Below are 14,203 nucleotides of genomic sequence, written 5' to 3' on the forward strand. Positions count from 1 at the left end.
TAGTTGATCAAGTTTAAAAGGGCACGATTTAACCGAAAGGCTGCCTTCTACCTGTTCTTGGGTAATACTTAACTGAGAATGTTGGTGGAGAACTTTTCACTTCCCTTTTGAGGACCAAAATGCCGCAAGCGCACTGACAATATCTGCTCTTTAATTATAATTAAACACGGAGGTCTGTAAACTGTGATTTTCATGTTTTAGCTGAGCCATTTGTATAAGACAAATACTGAACATTCAATGATTAAACTATCATTCTGGGTTCGACATTCAGCATGAAAAAGAAACTGAGCATAATATAAATGTTTGTATTAATTTTTTGTATATAAATTTTATATAATCATATATAAAAATTATAAGAGGGAAGACTTGAGTGTGCCTGACCAGTATTACGGTTTAAAGTGTTACATATTTTTCTTCACAGACACTTCTGAAGAAATAGAGGACATTCTAGGTGGAGGGAAAAGGATTCGGGTTCCAAAGTTACTGGAGAGAAATCCTGTGGAGAGCCAGAGAAACTCAGAAAGGAAAGAAATTGAAGATACTGCTGTAAGTATATATGTGCATGCATATATATATATATATATATATATATATATATATATATATATATGATAAGAGCAAGTGAGATGTTATGTGCTATTATTATTTGCAGATGTCACAAAAGGCAAGCATTATTGAGGGAAAGCGGGCCTCACTAATAGAAATTTTAAAAGAGCGGCAAAGCCAGAAAAGAATCCAGCCACTGTGTGCCTCTAATAGTCAATCAAAGAGGCAGAGGATTCTGCTGGATGATGAAACATCTAGTGGCAGTGATGATGAATTAATTGCCAAATCTGAATTTGATGAATTAAAGAAGAAGCACACAGTACTTGGGCATAAATATCAAGAAGCCATTAGTGAACTGGAACAACTGAGAAAATTGAACACTGAACTCCAAAAGTGTTTGGTCTCCAAAATCCTTCCTGGTAAGTTTGTAACACTCACCCTTCTTTCCTAAAAGGCTGCCTCACAAAACACAAAACAATCGTTATCATTTTATCTAAACTGGAATTTAAAGCTGTACTATTTATTGAATGTAATGACAGTGAATTACATTTAAGGTCTCATTTATGTTATAGAGAATAACAGCCTTCCTGATTTTATGGACACCCCTCAAACAATTAGTAAGACCTTTCAGTTATACTGCTATTACTATTACTGTTGTTATTATATTTTGAACATTATCTGTTTTGCTTGAGAAGGTGTTTGTGGTTTTGTTGCATATAACACTAACAGCTTGTTGCGTCTACCTATTGTCTAATAAAAAAGCCCTAGTTAATGTTCATTTAATCTGTGATACAAACTTGTACTGAAGATTTATTATCATTATATTATACATTTCAGGGCAATCCAACTTGTCACCCCCATTAAACACTTCTCAAGCAACAGTTGGTAAGTATATTGCTAATAAAACATGAATGACTTGGTTACACTTATACATTCATCCTATCTCTGATAAGAGATAAGAGACATGCACAATAATATTGTACTATTTAATCATTCTACAACTGTCATTTACCAAAAGTAAGGTAATAATTATTAAATTATTTTATATTTGCAGTAGAAATAAGCCAACAGAAAGAGCAAGCTTCAGAAGAAGAAAGGGTATTTTAGATTTAATTATAAATGTACAGTAACGGTGGTATTGTCTTTGATTATACTGATATGATTTACATATAATCGTGAAATAAAATAAAATTTCACACAGATGCACATTGGTGAAGGAATTTACATCAATACAAATCAGTGGAAGAGAGTCCAAGGAAACAGCAAGGACAGCTTGTTTGTGAAGGAGCTGGCAGTGTGCATTTGGGGCACAAACATTTTGGCCAACCGGAGTCTGGAGGGTAAAAGTTGTCCAACAACAAAGACAACCCCCAGGCCCCCTCTAACCCCTCACAAATTAAGAGCACTAAAAAGTAAGTAAGAATGTTGATAAAGAATACTAATCTGAAAATGATGGAGGATATTACTGCTGCATGAAATATTACATGTGTCTCTTTTGGACCAGGACACTTGAATTTTATTAAAATTTCTCAATGACCTGCTAATAATCTTATACATATCTTCTGTGCAAAATGTTGACATTTAATAAAACTGTTCATAATAATAGTCATGTGGCCTTTGAGCAGGTTATCTAGTCTTCATATAGGCTAGAAGTTTATACCTCACATTTAGGAGTTTAGCTCCTCTGAGAAGGCCTATACATGCAAGTAAATGATTTGTACTTTGTTTCAAGTAAATAGTTTTTGAAGTCTTTAGAAAACTATATGATTTTATTGTTGTGCAGTAACATGCATATTTTATGCATATTAAAGTTTTCTCATGACATTTTGCTTTATTTTGTTTTGTTAAAGATTGCTTCCAAAAGTGGCTCGAGACAAACAACCTGGAAGAGTTCGAGCTAAGGACCAGAGCAGGAAAATTTGGACGTTATGTTACAGAAAAAATCCAAGACATCAACAAAAAACAAAAAAAACAAAATCAATAAGTACATGATTTGTTATTTGATAAAATTATATTACTTGTTTAAAATGTCGTTTGTACAAATAGCATTTTATTAAAGCAGCTGTTATAATAATTTCTCAGTAAATTAAGAAAAATAAATATTTTTGAGTTGTCTTTTAAAATTGTCTTTGTTTCTTGCCTATTTTGCAAACTGGTCTATTAACAGTAAAGCATAGGTGTTAGGGCAGGTGTGCACATGTTTAAACATTCCCTGCTTGTTTTAGTGTTGCTCTCCTCCAGCATGCCTAATTTAATTGTCATTTAGGAAAACATCAAAATGTTCCAGACAGAAAATCCACGACCATGGTTGAGGCACATTGTATAATATTCTGGTCACTTGACAGTTCTGCAACAAGCTATCAAAGGTTAATTGTAAATTTAAAATACTAGTTATTTTACAGAATACCAGGTACAAGCTGGTTTTGGACAGTAAAACCACCCACCAGCAACAAGATGGTTTAAGATGGTGTAACCAGCTATAAACCAGCTACCACCTATGAACCAGCTAACAGCTGGTTTTGAATGGTTTAACCAGCTACCAGCTACAAACCAGCTACCAGGTTCCAAAACACAGCTTAAGCTGGTCAAGCTGGTTAACCAGCTTGACCAGCTTAAGATGGTATGAGCTGGTTTTTCCAGCAGGGCAGGCTTTAAGCTGGTTTATACTTGAAGCCTGGTTTATATTTGACGCGCCGCGAGCGGCGCGAGGGTCCGCGCGGCGAAAATGACGTAATCGCTGAGGCTCCGCCCGTGCGCGAGTGCCTCGCGCGCTGTCGCTGCACGAGGTCGTGCACCTCTCGAATTTTGCAACTTCGCGCGCGCGCCGCGCTTCAGCGCGATCGACAAAGTCATGTTTGCAGGGTTCATACACCTATACAAGGTGGAATTAAAGCACTTGTACGGCACTTTCAAGGTCCATTTCAATATTTTCCAGCATGATAAACATAATTAAGTTAAATATTGACACGCCGCGAGCGGCGCGAGGGTCCGCGCGGCGAAAATTACGTAATCGCTGAGGCTCCGCCCGTGCGCGAGTGCCTCGCGCGGTCGTGCACCTCTAGAATTTTGTAACTTCGCGCGCGCGCTGCGCTTCAGCGCGATCGACAAAGTCATGTTTGCAGGGTTCATACACCTATACAAGGTGGAATTAAAGCACTTGTACGGCACTTTCAAGGTCCATTTCAATATTTTCCAGCATGATAAACATAATTAAGTTAAATATTGACGCGCCGCGAGCGGCGAGGGTCCGCGCGGCGAAAATGACGTAATTGCTGAGGCTCCGCCCGTGCGCGAGTGCCTCGCGCGGTCGTGCACCTCTCTAATTTTGCAACTTCGCGCGCGCGCCGCGCTTCAGCGCCATCGACAAAGTCATGTTTGCAGGGTTCATACACCTATACAAGGTGGAATTAAAGCATTTGTACGGCACTTTCCCACTGCGCAAAGATACGTTGAAACGACGTCTTTTCCAAGTCATTTTTGCACGTCGGATTTTGGTCCCCTGAAGGTGCAGACTGTGACGCCAGATGACGTCTTTTTTCCGACGTCTTCTGCACGTCGTGTATCGACGACCCCGGGACGTCCGGATAAGGGCCATTTCTAGTCCAAATGAAGTCTTGTGTAGGTCTTTTTTGCGTAAAACGTTGACTCCTTTTAGACATCGTTTTTATAAGCCTACCAACAGCTATTTCTAAATAGAGCTGTAATATCGAAGGAAATGCTTTCTTAAAACACAATTTCCATGGGGATTCATAGTTTCTGTGCACAACTAGTGCCATTTTAGAAGGTAGCATTTTGTCCTGGTAAATTTTCCTAGCTTCCTTTCCGTCGCAGCAGATAACTGGAAACGTATACAAAAGTGTAAGGTTCAAATCTGCTGAGCCTAACGAACTTCAGAAAGATGAACGGGAACAATAAACAGGTCCGCCACCTTCTGGCACCAGTTACACACGTTACAATTGTATATGCTTTACAAATAAATCACATGAATGGCATTTCCAATTTCTTTCCACCTTCATTTTTATTGATCACTGGCCAAAACGCCAACTTATAAAAGTAGTAATGTCTGTGGTAAATTCCATCCAATACGTGAGTAGCTAGCTAGCCTTTTGGCTAACGTTAAAACGTAACAAACCTTACAAAAATCCATTACAAAAGTACAAGGTAATGTGATTATATCTATTGATGTGTTACTACAACATATAAACATTTTAGGTTAATATTTTGAGGTTTGTTAAAGACCAGTTGTTAATGTTACCTTGAAATCGCCAGTAAATAACTGTAAAAAGTAACGGATTTCTTTTTAATTTAAACTCCTAAATGCGCGAGGCAACTCGCTCGAGCTTTTTATGTAGGCTCACTTTTGTATCATAGTCAATTGATTGTATTTAACATAATAGTTATACATAAATATTATATATAAACAAATATTTTGATAATACATACATTTTCTTATACGTGTCTACATTAAATAATGTATAATAATATGGATTTATTACAGTTCACAGGCTGCACCATTGAGGACATGGAGTTTTAGGTTGACGGAGTCGAGCAAAAGTGTTTATCGCCCAAAAGACAAATTTTCTCATACCGCTTTACTCAACATTTAGAAATGTTCATTAATATAAAAAAACAAATATTATGTATCATGTACATTTCTGTACCCTTCTTAGACGTCTCCGTGACGTTGAAATTCCGACGTTCAAGTGTTTAACTGCATATCGACGTCCAAGTGGGGTCATAGTTAGACGTCCAAATAACGGACCTAGTTTGCACGTCGAGTAGAAGTCCAGAATTGGTCTTGGACCGACGGACGCAATATAGACTTGATCTGCACGTCCATAAGACGTCTAATGTTTAGTGGGTTCAAGGTCCATTTCAATATTTTCCAGCTTGATAAACATAATTCAGTTAAATATTGACACGCCGCGAGCGGCGCGAGGGTCCGCGCGGCGAAAATTACGTAATCGCTGAGGCTCCGCCCGTGCGCGAGTGCCTCGCGCGGTCGTGCACCTGTCGAATTTTGTAACTTCGCGCGTGCGCTGCGCTTCAGCGCGATCGACAAAGTCATGTTTGCAGGGTTCATACACCTATACAAGGTGGAATTAAAGCACTTGTACGGCACTTTCAAGGTCCATTTCAATATTTTCCAGCATGATAAACATAATTAAGTTAAATATTAATACATATACTCGAAATGATTCAAAATAATTCGCTTTTTTATCACATTATTTGATGGTTGTTTATTTTCAAAACGCTCAATCTTAACGTCTTCACGTTCTCTCATGTTTCGTCCTGGAATTACAAGAGGCTCGTATTTGTTAACGTAATTTCAACATTTTAATGTACTTTAGCCTAAATTCCAGCACTTTTCAAACCTGAAACACAAAGCAACATTAAAATGCGTCAGGTAAATGTTCATGAATATATATACAGATAAAAACGGTCTGCAAGCGAGTTAAATTTAATTAGTGGTCGGCCGTTATCGGCGTTAACGGCCCACCACTAATATATATACACATATTCACACGCACGCACACACACACAGCATAATTATATATGTATGTGTCTGTGTGTCCTCATTATTGCTGGCTATAAAATCGCATCACCGTGTCATACTTTAATGTCCTGCACTGATGAGCTGCGCGAGCCTCAGAATTGTTCGAATGGAGGCTGCGTTCGAATACCATTACAAGTTTGTTAGCCACCTAGCTCTCTCATATTTTTCCTTGTTCTTTCCTTAAGATTTTTTCGCATTAATAAAATGTTTGCCTACGTACAATACATCGAAGACGGAGTAAAAAATATTGTACATATTAAAGACATCAAAAACTTTGACCCAAAAAATACAGAAGACTATTCTGCAGTACACGCATACTGGATTCTGTGGAAAGGGGAGTTATTCGCTGGCCAAATCTTGATGCTAAAAGGTAAGTAGCTAACGTTTTTATAATACAGAATAATAGTATATCGTATAATAATAACAATTCAACATTTTGTTTGACGTACGACGTGAGTTAAACTTGTCGCTATCTGATACAATTTGGCTACAAGTTACCCGAACCGGGATCTACAAAACATTACCTGTCGCAGCGATCAAAATCGTCCGTGGTCTGTTCATTAAATGTTACTTTGATCTGTCTGTATGAAGCTGTCTACACTGTCAAGACTGGATATTAGTTAGCAGGTTGTGCTACTCGTGTTACCATTAAGAGGGTTACTCAGCAACATCATCTACGAACCTAATAAGACCTAATAAGCCTTTATATAGTTAGTTGTGTCGCGTGCGGTAGCCTGGCGACCATGGACCACCTTGCTCGTTAAAATATATTTATAAAACAAAAGACTTACCTTCTGCACCAACAGCCGATGCAACATCCCATGCGTTGTCTTTCATTTTTTACATTCTTATAATTAGTCTGGTCTGAGAATCATATTAGTTGATCAAGTTTAAAAGGGCACGATTTAACCGAAAGGCTGCCTTCTACCTGTTCTTGGGTAATACTTAACTGAGAATGTTGGTGGAGAACTTTTCACTTCCCTTTTGAGGACCAAAATGCCGCAAGCGCACTGACAATATCTGCTCTTTAATTATAATTAAACACGGAGGTCTGTAAACTGTGATTTTCATGTTTTAGCTGAGCCATTTGTATAAGACAAATACTGAACATTCAATGATTAAACTATCATTCTGGGTTCGACATTCAGCATGAAAAAGAAACTGAGCATAATATAAATGTTTGTATTAATTTTTTGTATATAAATTTTATATAATCATATATAAAAATTATAAGAGGGAAGACTTGAGTGTGCCTGACCAGTATTACGGTTTAAAGTGTTACATATTTTTCTTCACAGACACTTCTGAAGAAATAGAGGACATTCTAGGTGCAGGGAAAAGGATTCGGGTTCCAAAGTTACTGGAGAGAAATCCTGTGGAGAGCCAGAGAAACTCAGAAAGGAAAGAAATTGAAGATACTGCTGTAAGTATATATGTGCATGCATATATATATATATATATATATATATATATATATATATATATATATATATATATATATATATATATATATATATATATATATGATAAGAGCAAGTGAGATGTTATGTGCTATTATTATTTGCAGATGTCACAAAAGGCAAGCATTATTGAGGGAAAGCGGGCCTCACTAATAGAAATTTTAAAAGAGCGGCAAAGCCAGAAAAGAATCCAACCACTGTGTGCCTCTAATAGTCAATCAAAGAGGCAGAGGATTCTGCTGGATGATGAAACATCTAGTGGCAGTGATGATGAATTAATTGCCAAATCTGAATTTGATGAATTAAAGAAGAAGCACACAGTACTTGGGCATAAATATCAAGAAGCCATTAGTGAACTGGAACAACTGAGAAAATTGAACACTGAACTCCAAAAGTGTTTGGTCTCCAAAATCCTTCCTGGTAAGTTTGTAACACTCACCCTTCTTTCCTAAAAGGCTGCCTCACAAAACACAAAACAATCGTTATCATTTTATCTAAACTGGAATTTAAAGCTGTACTATTTATTGAATGTAATGACAGTGAATTACATTTAAGGTCTCATTTATGTTATAGAGAATAACAGCCTTCCTGATTTTATGGACACCCCTCAAACAATTAGTAAGACCTTTCAGTTATACTGCTATTACTATTACTGTTGTTATTATATTTTGAACATTATCTGTTTTGCTTGAGAAGGTGTTTGTGGTTTTGTTGCATATAACACTAACAGCTTGTTGCGTCTACCTATTGTCTAATAAAAAAGCCCTAGTTAATGTTCATTTAATCTGTGATACAAACTTGTACTGAAGATTTATTATCATTATATTATACATTTCAGGGCAATCCAACTTGTCACCCCCATTAAACACTTCTCAAGCAACAGTTGGTAAGTATATTGCTAATAAAACATGAATGACTTGGTTACACTTATACATTCATCCTATCTCTGATAAGAGATAAGAGACATGCACAATAATATTGTACTATTTAATCATTCTACAACTGTCATTTACCAAAAGTAAGGTAATAATTATTAAATTATTTTATATTTGCAGTAGAAATAAGCCAACAGAAAGAGCAAGCTTCAGAAGAAGAAAGGGTATTTTAGATTTAATTATAAATGTACAGTAACGGTGGTATTGTCTTTGATTATACTGATATGATTTACATATAATCGTGAAATAAAATAAAATTTCACACAGACGCACATTGGTGAAGGAATTTACATCAATACAAATCAGTGGAAGAGAGTCCAAGGAAACAGCAAGGACAGCTTGTTTGTGAAGGAGCTGGCAGTGTGCATTTGGGGCACAAACATTTTGGCCAACCGGAGTCTGGAGGGTAAAAGTTGTCCAACAACAAAGACAACCCCCAGGCCCCCTCTAACCCCTCACAAATTAAGAGCACTAAAAAGTAAGTAAGAATGTTGATAAAGAATACTAATCTGAAAATGATGGAGGATATTACTGCTGCATGAAATATTACATGTGTCTCTTTTGGACCAGGACACTTGAATTTTATTAAAATTTCTCAATGACCTGCTAATAATCTTATACATATCTTCTGTGCAAAATGTTGACATTTAATAAAACTGTTCATAATAATAGTCATGTGGCCTTTGAGCAGGTTATCTAGTCTTCATATAGGCTAGAAGTTTATACCTCACATTTAGGAGTTTAGCTCCTCTGAGAAGGCCTATACATGCAAGTAAATGATTTGTACTTTGTTTCAAGTAAATAGTTTTTGAAGTCTTTAGAAAACTATATGATTTTATTGTTGTGCAGTAACATGCATATTTTATGCATATTAAAGTTTTCTCATGACATTTTGCTTTATTTTGTTTTGTTAAAGATTGCTTCCAAAAGTGGCTCGAGACAAACAACCTGGAAGAGTTCGAGCTAAGGACCAGAGCAGGAAAATTTGGACGTTATGTTACAGAAAAAATCCAAGACATCAACAAAAAACAAAAAAAACAAAATCAATAAGTACATGATTTGTTATTTGATAAAATTATATTACTTGTTTAAAATGTCGTTTGTACAAATAGCATTTTATTAAAGCAGCTGTTATAATAATTTCTCAGTAAATTAAGAAAAATAAATATTTTTGAGTTGTCTTTTAAAATTGTCTTTGTTTCTTGCCTATTTTGCAAACTGGTCTATTAACAGTAAAGCATAGGTGTTAGGGCAGGTGTGCACATGTTTAAACATTCCCTGCTTGTTTTAGTGTTGCTCTCCTCCAGCATGCCTAATTTAATTGTCATTTAGGAAAACATCAAAATGTTCCAGACAGAAAATCCACGACCATGGTTGAGGCACATTGTATAATATTCTGGTCACTTGACAGTTCTGCAACAAGCTATCAAAGGTTAATTGTAAATTTAAAATACTAGTTATTTTACAGAATACCAGGTACAAGCTGGTTTTGGACAGTAAAACCACCCACCAGCAACAAGATGGTTTAAGATGGTGTAACCAGCTATAAACCAGCTACCACCTATGAACCAGCTAACAGCTGGTTTTGAATGGTTTAACCAGCTACCAGCTACAAACCAGCTACCAGGTTCCAAAACACAGCTTAAGCTGGTCAAGCTGGTTAACCAGCTTGACCAGCTTAAGATGGTATGAGCTGGTTTTTCCAGCAGGGCAGGCTTTAAGCTGGTTTATACTTGAAGCCTGGTTTATACTTGACGCGCCGCGAGCGGCGCGAGGGTCCGCGCGGCGAAAATGACGTAATCGCTGAGGCTCCGCCCGTGCGCGAGTGCCTCGCGCGCTGTCGCTGCACGAGGTCGTGCACCTCTCGAATTTTGCAACTTCGCGCGCGCGCCGCGCTTCAGCGCGATCGACAAAGTCATGTTTGCAGGGTTCATACACCTATACAAGGTGGAATTAAAGCACTTGTACGGCACTTTCAAGGTCCATTTCAATATTTTCCAGCATGATAAACATAATTAAGTTAAATATTGACGCGCCGCGAGCGGCGAGGGTCCGCGCGGCGAAAATGACGTAATTGCTGAGGCTCCGCCCGTGCGCGAGTGCCTCGCGCGCTGTCGCTGCGCGAGGTCGTGCACCTCTCTAATTTTGCAACTTCCGCGCGCGCCGCGCTTCAGCGCCATCGACAAAGTCATGTTTGCAGGGTTCATACACCTATACAAGGTGGAATTAAAGCATTTGTACGGCACTTTCCCACTGCGCAAAGATACGTTGAAACGACGTCTTTTCCAAGTCATTTTTGCACGTCGGATTTTGGTCCCCTGAAGGTGCAGACTGTGACGCCAGATGACGTCTTTTTTCCGACGTCTTCTGCACGTCGTGTATCGACGACCCCGGGACGTCCGGATAAGGGCCATTTCTAGTCCAAATGAAGTCTTGTGTAGGTCTTTTTTGCGTAAAACGTTGACTCCTTTTAGACATCGTTTTTATAAGCCTACCAACAGCTATTTCTAAATAGAGCTGTAATATCGAAGGAAATGCTTTCTTAAAACACAATTTCCATGGGGATTCATAGTTTCTGTGCACAACTAGTGCCATTTTAGAAGGTAGCATTTTGTCCTGGTAAATTTTCCTAGCTTCCTTTCCGTCGCAGCAGATAACTGGAAACGTATACAAAAGTGTAAGGTTCAAATCTGCTGAGCCTAACGAACTTCAGAAAGATGAACGGGAACAATAAACAGGTCCGCCACCTTCTGGCACCAGTTACACACGTTACAATTGTATATGCTTTACAAATAAATCACATGAATGGCATTTCCAATTTCTTTCCACCTTCATTTTTATTGATCACTGGCCAAAACGCCAACTTATAAAAGTAGTAATGTCTGTGGTAAATTCCATCCAATACGTGAGTAGCTAGCTAGCCTTTTGGCTAACGTTAAAACGTAACAAACCTTACAAAAATCCATTACAAAAGTACAAGGTAATGTGATTATATCTATTGATCTGTTACTACAACATATAAACATTTTAGGTTAATATTTTGAGGTTTGTTAAAGACCAGTTGTTAATGTTACCTTGAAATCGCCAGTAAATAACTGTAAAAAGTAACGGATTTCTTTTTAATTTAAACTCCTAAATGCGCGAGGCAACTCGCTCGAGCTTTTTATGTAGGCTCACTTTTGTATCATAGTCAATTGATTGTATTTAACATAATAGTTATACATAAATATTATATATAAACAAATATTTTGATAATACATACATTTTCTTATACGTGTCTACATTAAATAATGTATAATAATATGGATTTATTACAGTTCACAGGCTGCACCATTGAGGACATGGAGTTTTAGGTTGACGGAGTCGAGCAAAAGTGTTTATCGCCCAAAAGACAAATTTTCTCATACCGCTTTACTCAACATTTAGAAATGTTCATTAATATAAAAAAAACAAATATTATGTATCATGTACATTTCTGTACCCTTCTTAGACGTCTCCGTGACGTTGAAATTCCGACGTTCAAGTGTTTAACTGCATATCGACGTCCAAGTGGGGTCATAGTTAGACGTCCAAATAACGGACCTAGTTTGCACGTCGAGTAGAAGTCCAGAATTGGTCTTGGACCGACGGACGCAATATAGACTTGATCTGCACGTCCATAAGACGTCTAATGTTTAGTGGGTTCAAGGTCCATTTCAATATTTTCCAGCTTGATAAACATAATTCAGTTAAATATTGACACGCCGCGAGCGGCGCGAGGGTCCGCGCGGCGAAAATTACGTAATCGCTGAGGCTCCGCCCGTGCGCGAGTGCCTCGCGCGGTCGTGCACCTGTCGAATTTTGTAACTTCGCGCGTGCGCTGCGCTTCAGCGCGATCGACAAAGTCATGTTTGCAGGGTTCATACACCTATACAAGGTGGAATTAAAGCACTTGTACGGCACTTTCAAGGTCCATTTCAATATTTTCCAGCATGATAAACATAATTAAGTTAAATATTAATACATATACTCGAAATGATTCAAAATAATTCGCTTTTTTATCACATTATTTGATGGTTGTTTATTTTCAAAACGCTCAATCTTAACGTCTTCACGTTCTCTCATGTTTCGTCCTGGAATTACAAGAGGCTCGTATTTGTTAACGTAATTTCAACATTTTAATGTACTTTAGCCTAAATTCCAGCACTTTTCAAACCTGAAACACAAAGCAACATTAAAATGCATCAGGTAAATGTTCATGAATATATATACAGATAAAAACGGTCTGCAAGCGAGTTAAATTTAATTAGTGGTCGGCCGTTATCGGCGTTAACGGCCCACCACTAATATATATACACATATTCACACGCACGCACACACACACAGCATAATTATATATGTATGTGTCTGTGTGTCCTCATTATTGCTGGCTATAAAATCGCATCACCGTGTCATACTTTAATGTCCTGCACTGATGAGCTGCGCGAGCCTCAGAATTGTTCGAATGGAGGCTGCGTTCGAATACCATTACAAGTTTGTTAGCCACCTAGCTCTCTCATATTTTTCCTTGTTCTTTCCTTAAGATTTTTTCGCATTAATAAAATGTTTGCCTACGTACAATACATCGACGACGGAGTAAAAAATATTGTACATATTAAAGACATCAAAAACTTTGACCCAAAAAATACAGAAGACTATTCTGCAGTACACGCATACTGGATTCTGTGGAAAGGGGAGTTATTCGCTGGCCAAATCTTGATGCTAAAAGGTAAGTAGCTAACGTTTTTATAATACAGAATAATAGTATATCGTATAATAATAACAATTCAACATTTGGTTTGACGTACGACGTGAGTTAAACTTGTCGCTATCTGATACAATTTGGCTACAAGTTACCCGAACCGGGATCTACAAAACATTACCTGTCGCAGCGATCAAAATCGTCCGTGGTCTGTTCATTAAATGTTACTTTGATCTGTCTGTATGAAGCTGTCTACACTGTCAAAACTGGATATTAGTTAGCAGGTTGTGCTACTCGTGTTACCATTAAGAGGGTTACTCAGCAACATCATCTACGAACCTAATAAGACCTAATAAGCCTTTATATAGTTAGTTGTGTCGCGTGCGGTAGCCTGGCGACCATGGACCACCTTGCTCGTTAAAATATATTTATAAAACAAAAGACTTACCTTCTGCACCAACAGCCGATGCAACATCCCATGCGTTGTCTTTCATTTTTTACATTCTTATAATTAGTCTGGTCTGAGAATCATATTAGTTGATCAAGTTTAAAAGGGCACGATTTAACCGAAAGGCTGCCTTCTACCTGTTCTTGGGTAATACTTAACTGAGAATGTTGGTGGAGAACTTTTCACTTCCCTTTTGAGGACCAAAATGCCGCAAGCGCACTGACAATATCTGCTCTTTAATTATAATTAAACACGGAGGTCTGTAAACTGTGATTTTCATGTTTTAGCTGAGCCATTTGTATAAGACAAATACTGAACATTCAATGATTAAACTATCATTCTGGGTTCGACATTCAGCATGAAAAAGAAACTGAGCATAATATAAATGTTTGTATTAATTTTTTGTATATAAATTTTATATAATCATATATAAAAATTATAAGAGGGAAGACTTGAGTGTGCCTGACCAGTATTACGGTTTAAAGTGTTACATATTTTTCTTCACAGACACTTCTGAAGAAATAGAGGACATTCTAG

Source organism: Brachyhypopomus gauderio, chromosome 18 (assembly GCF_052324685.1).
Source record: "Brachyhypopomus gauderio isolate BG-103 chromosome 18, BGAUD_0.2, whole genome shotgun sequence".
Classification (NCBI taxonomy): domain Eukaryota; kingdom Metazoa; phylum Chordata; class Actinopteri; order Gymnotiformes; family Hypopomidae; genus Brachyhypopomus; species Brachyhypopomus gauderio.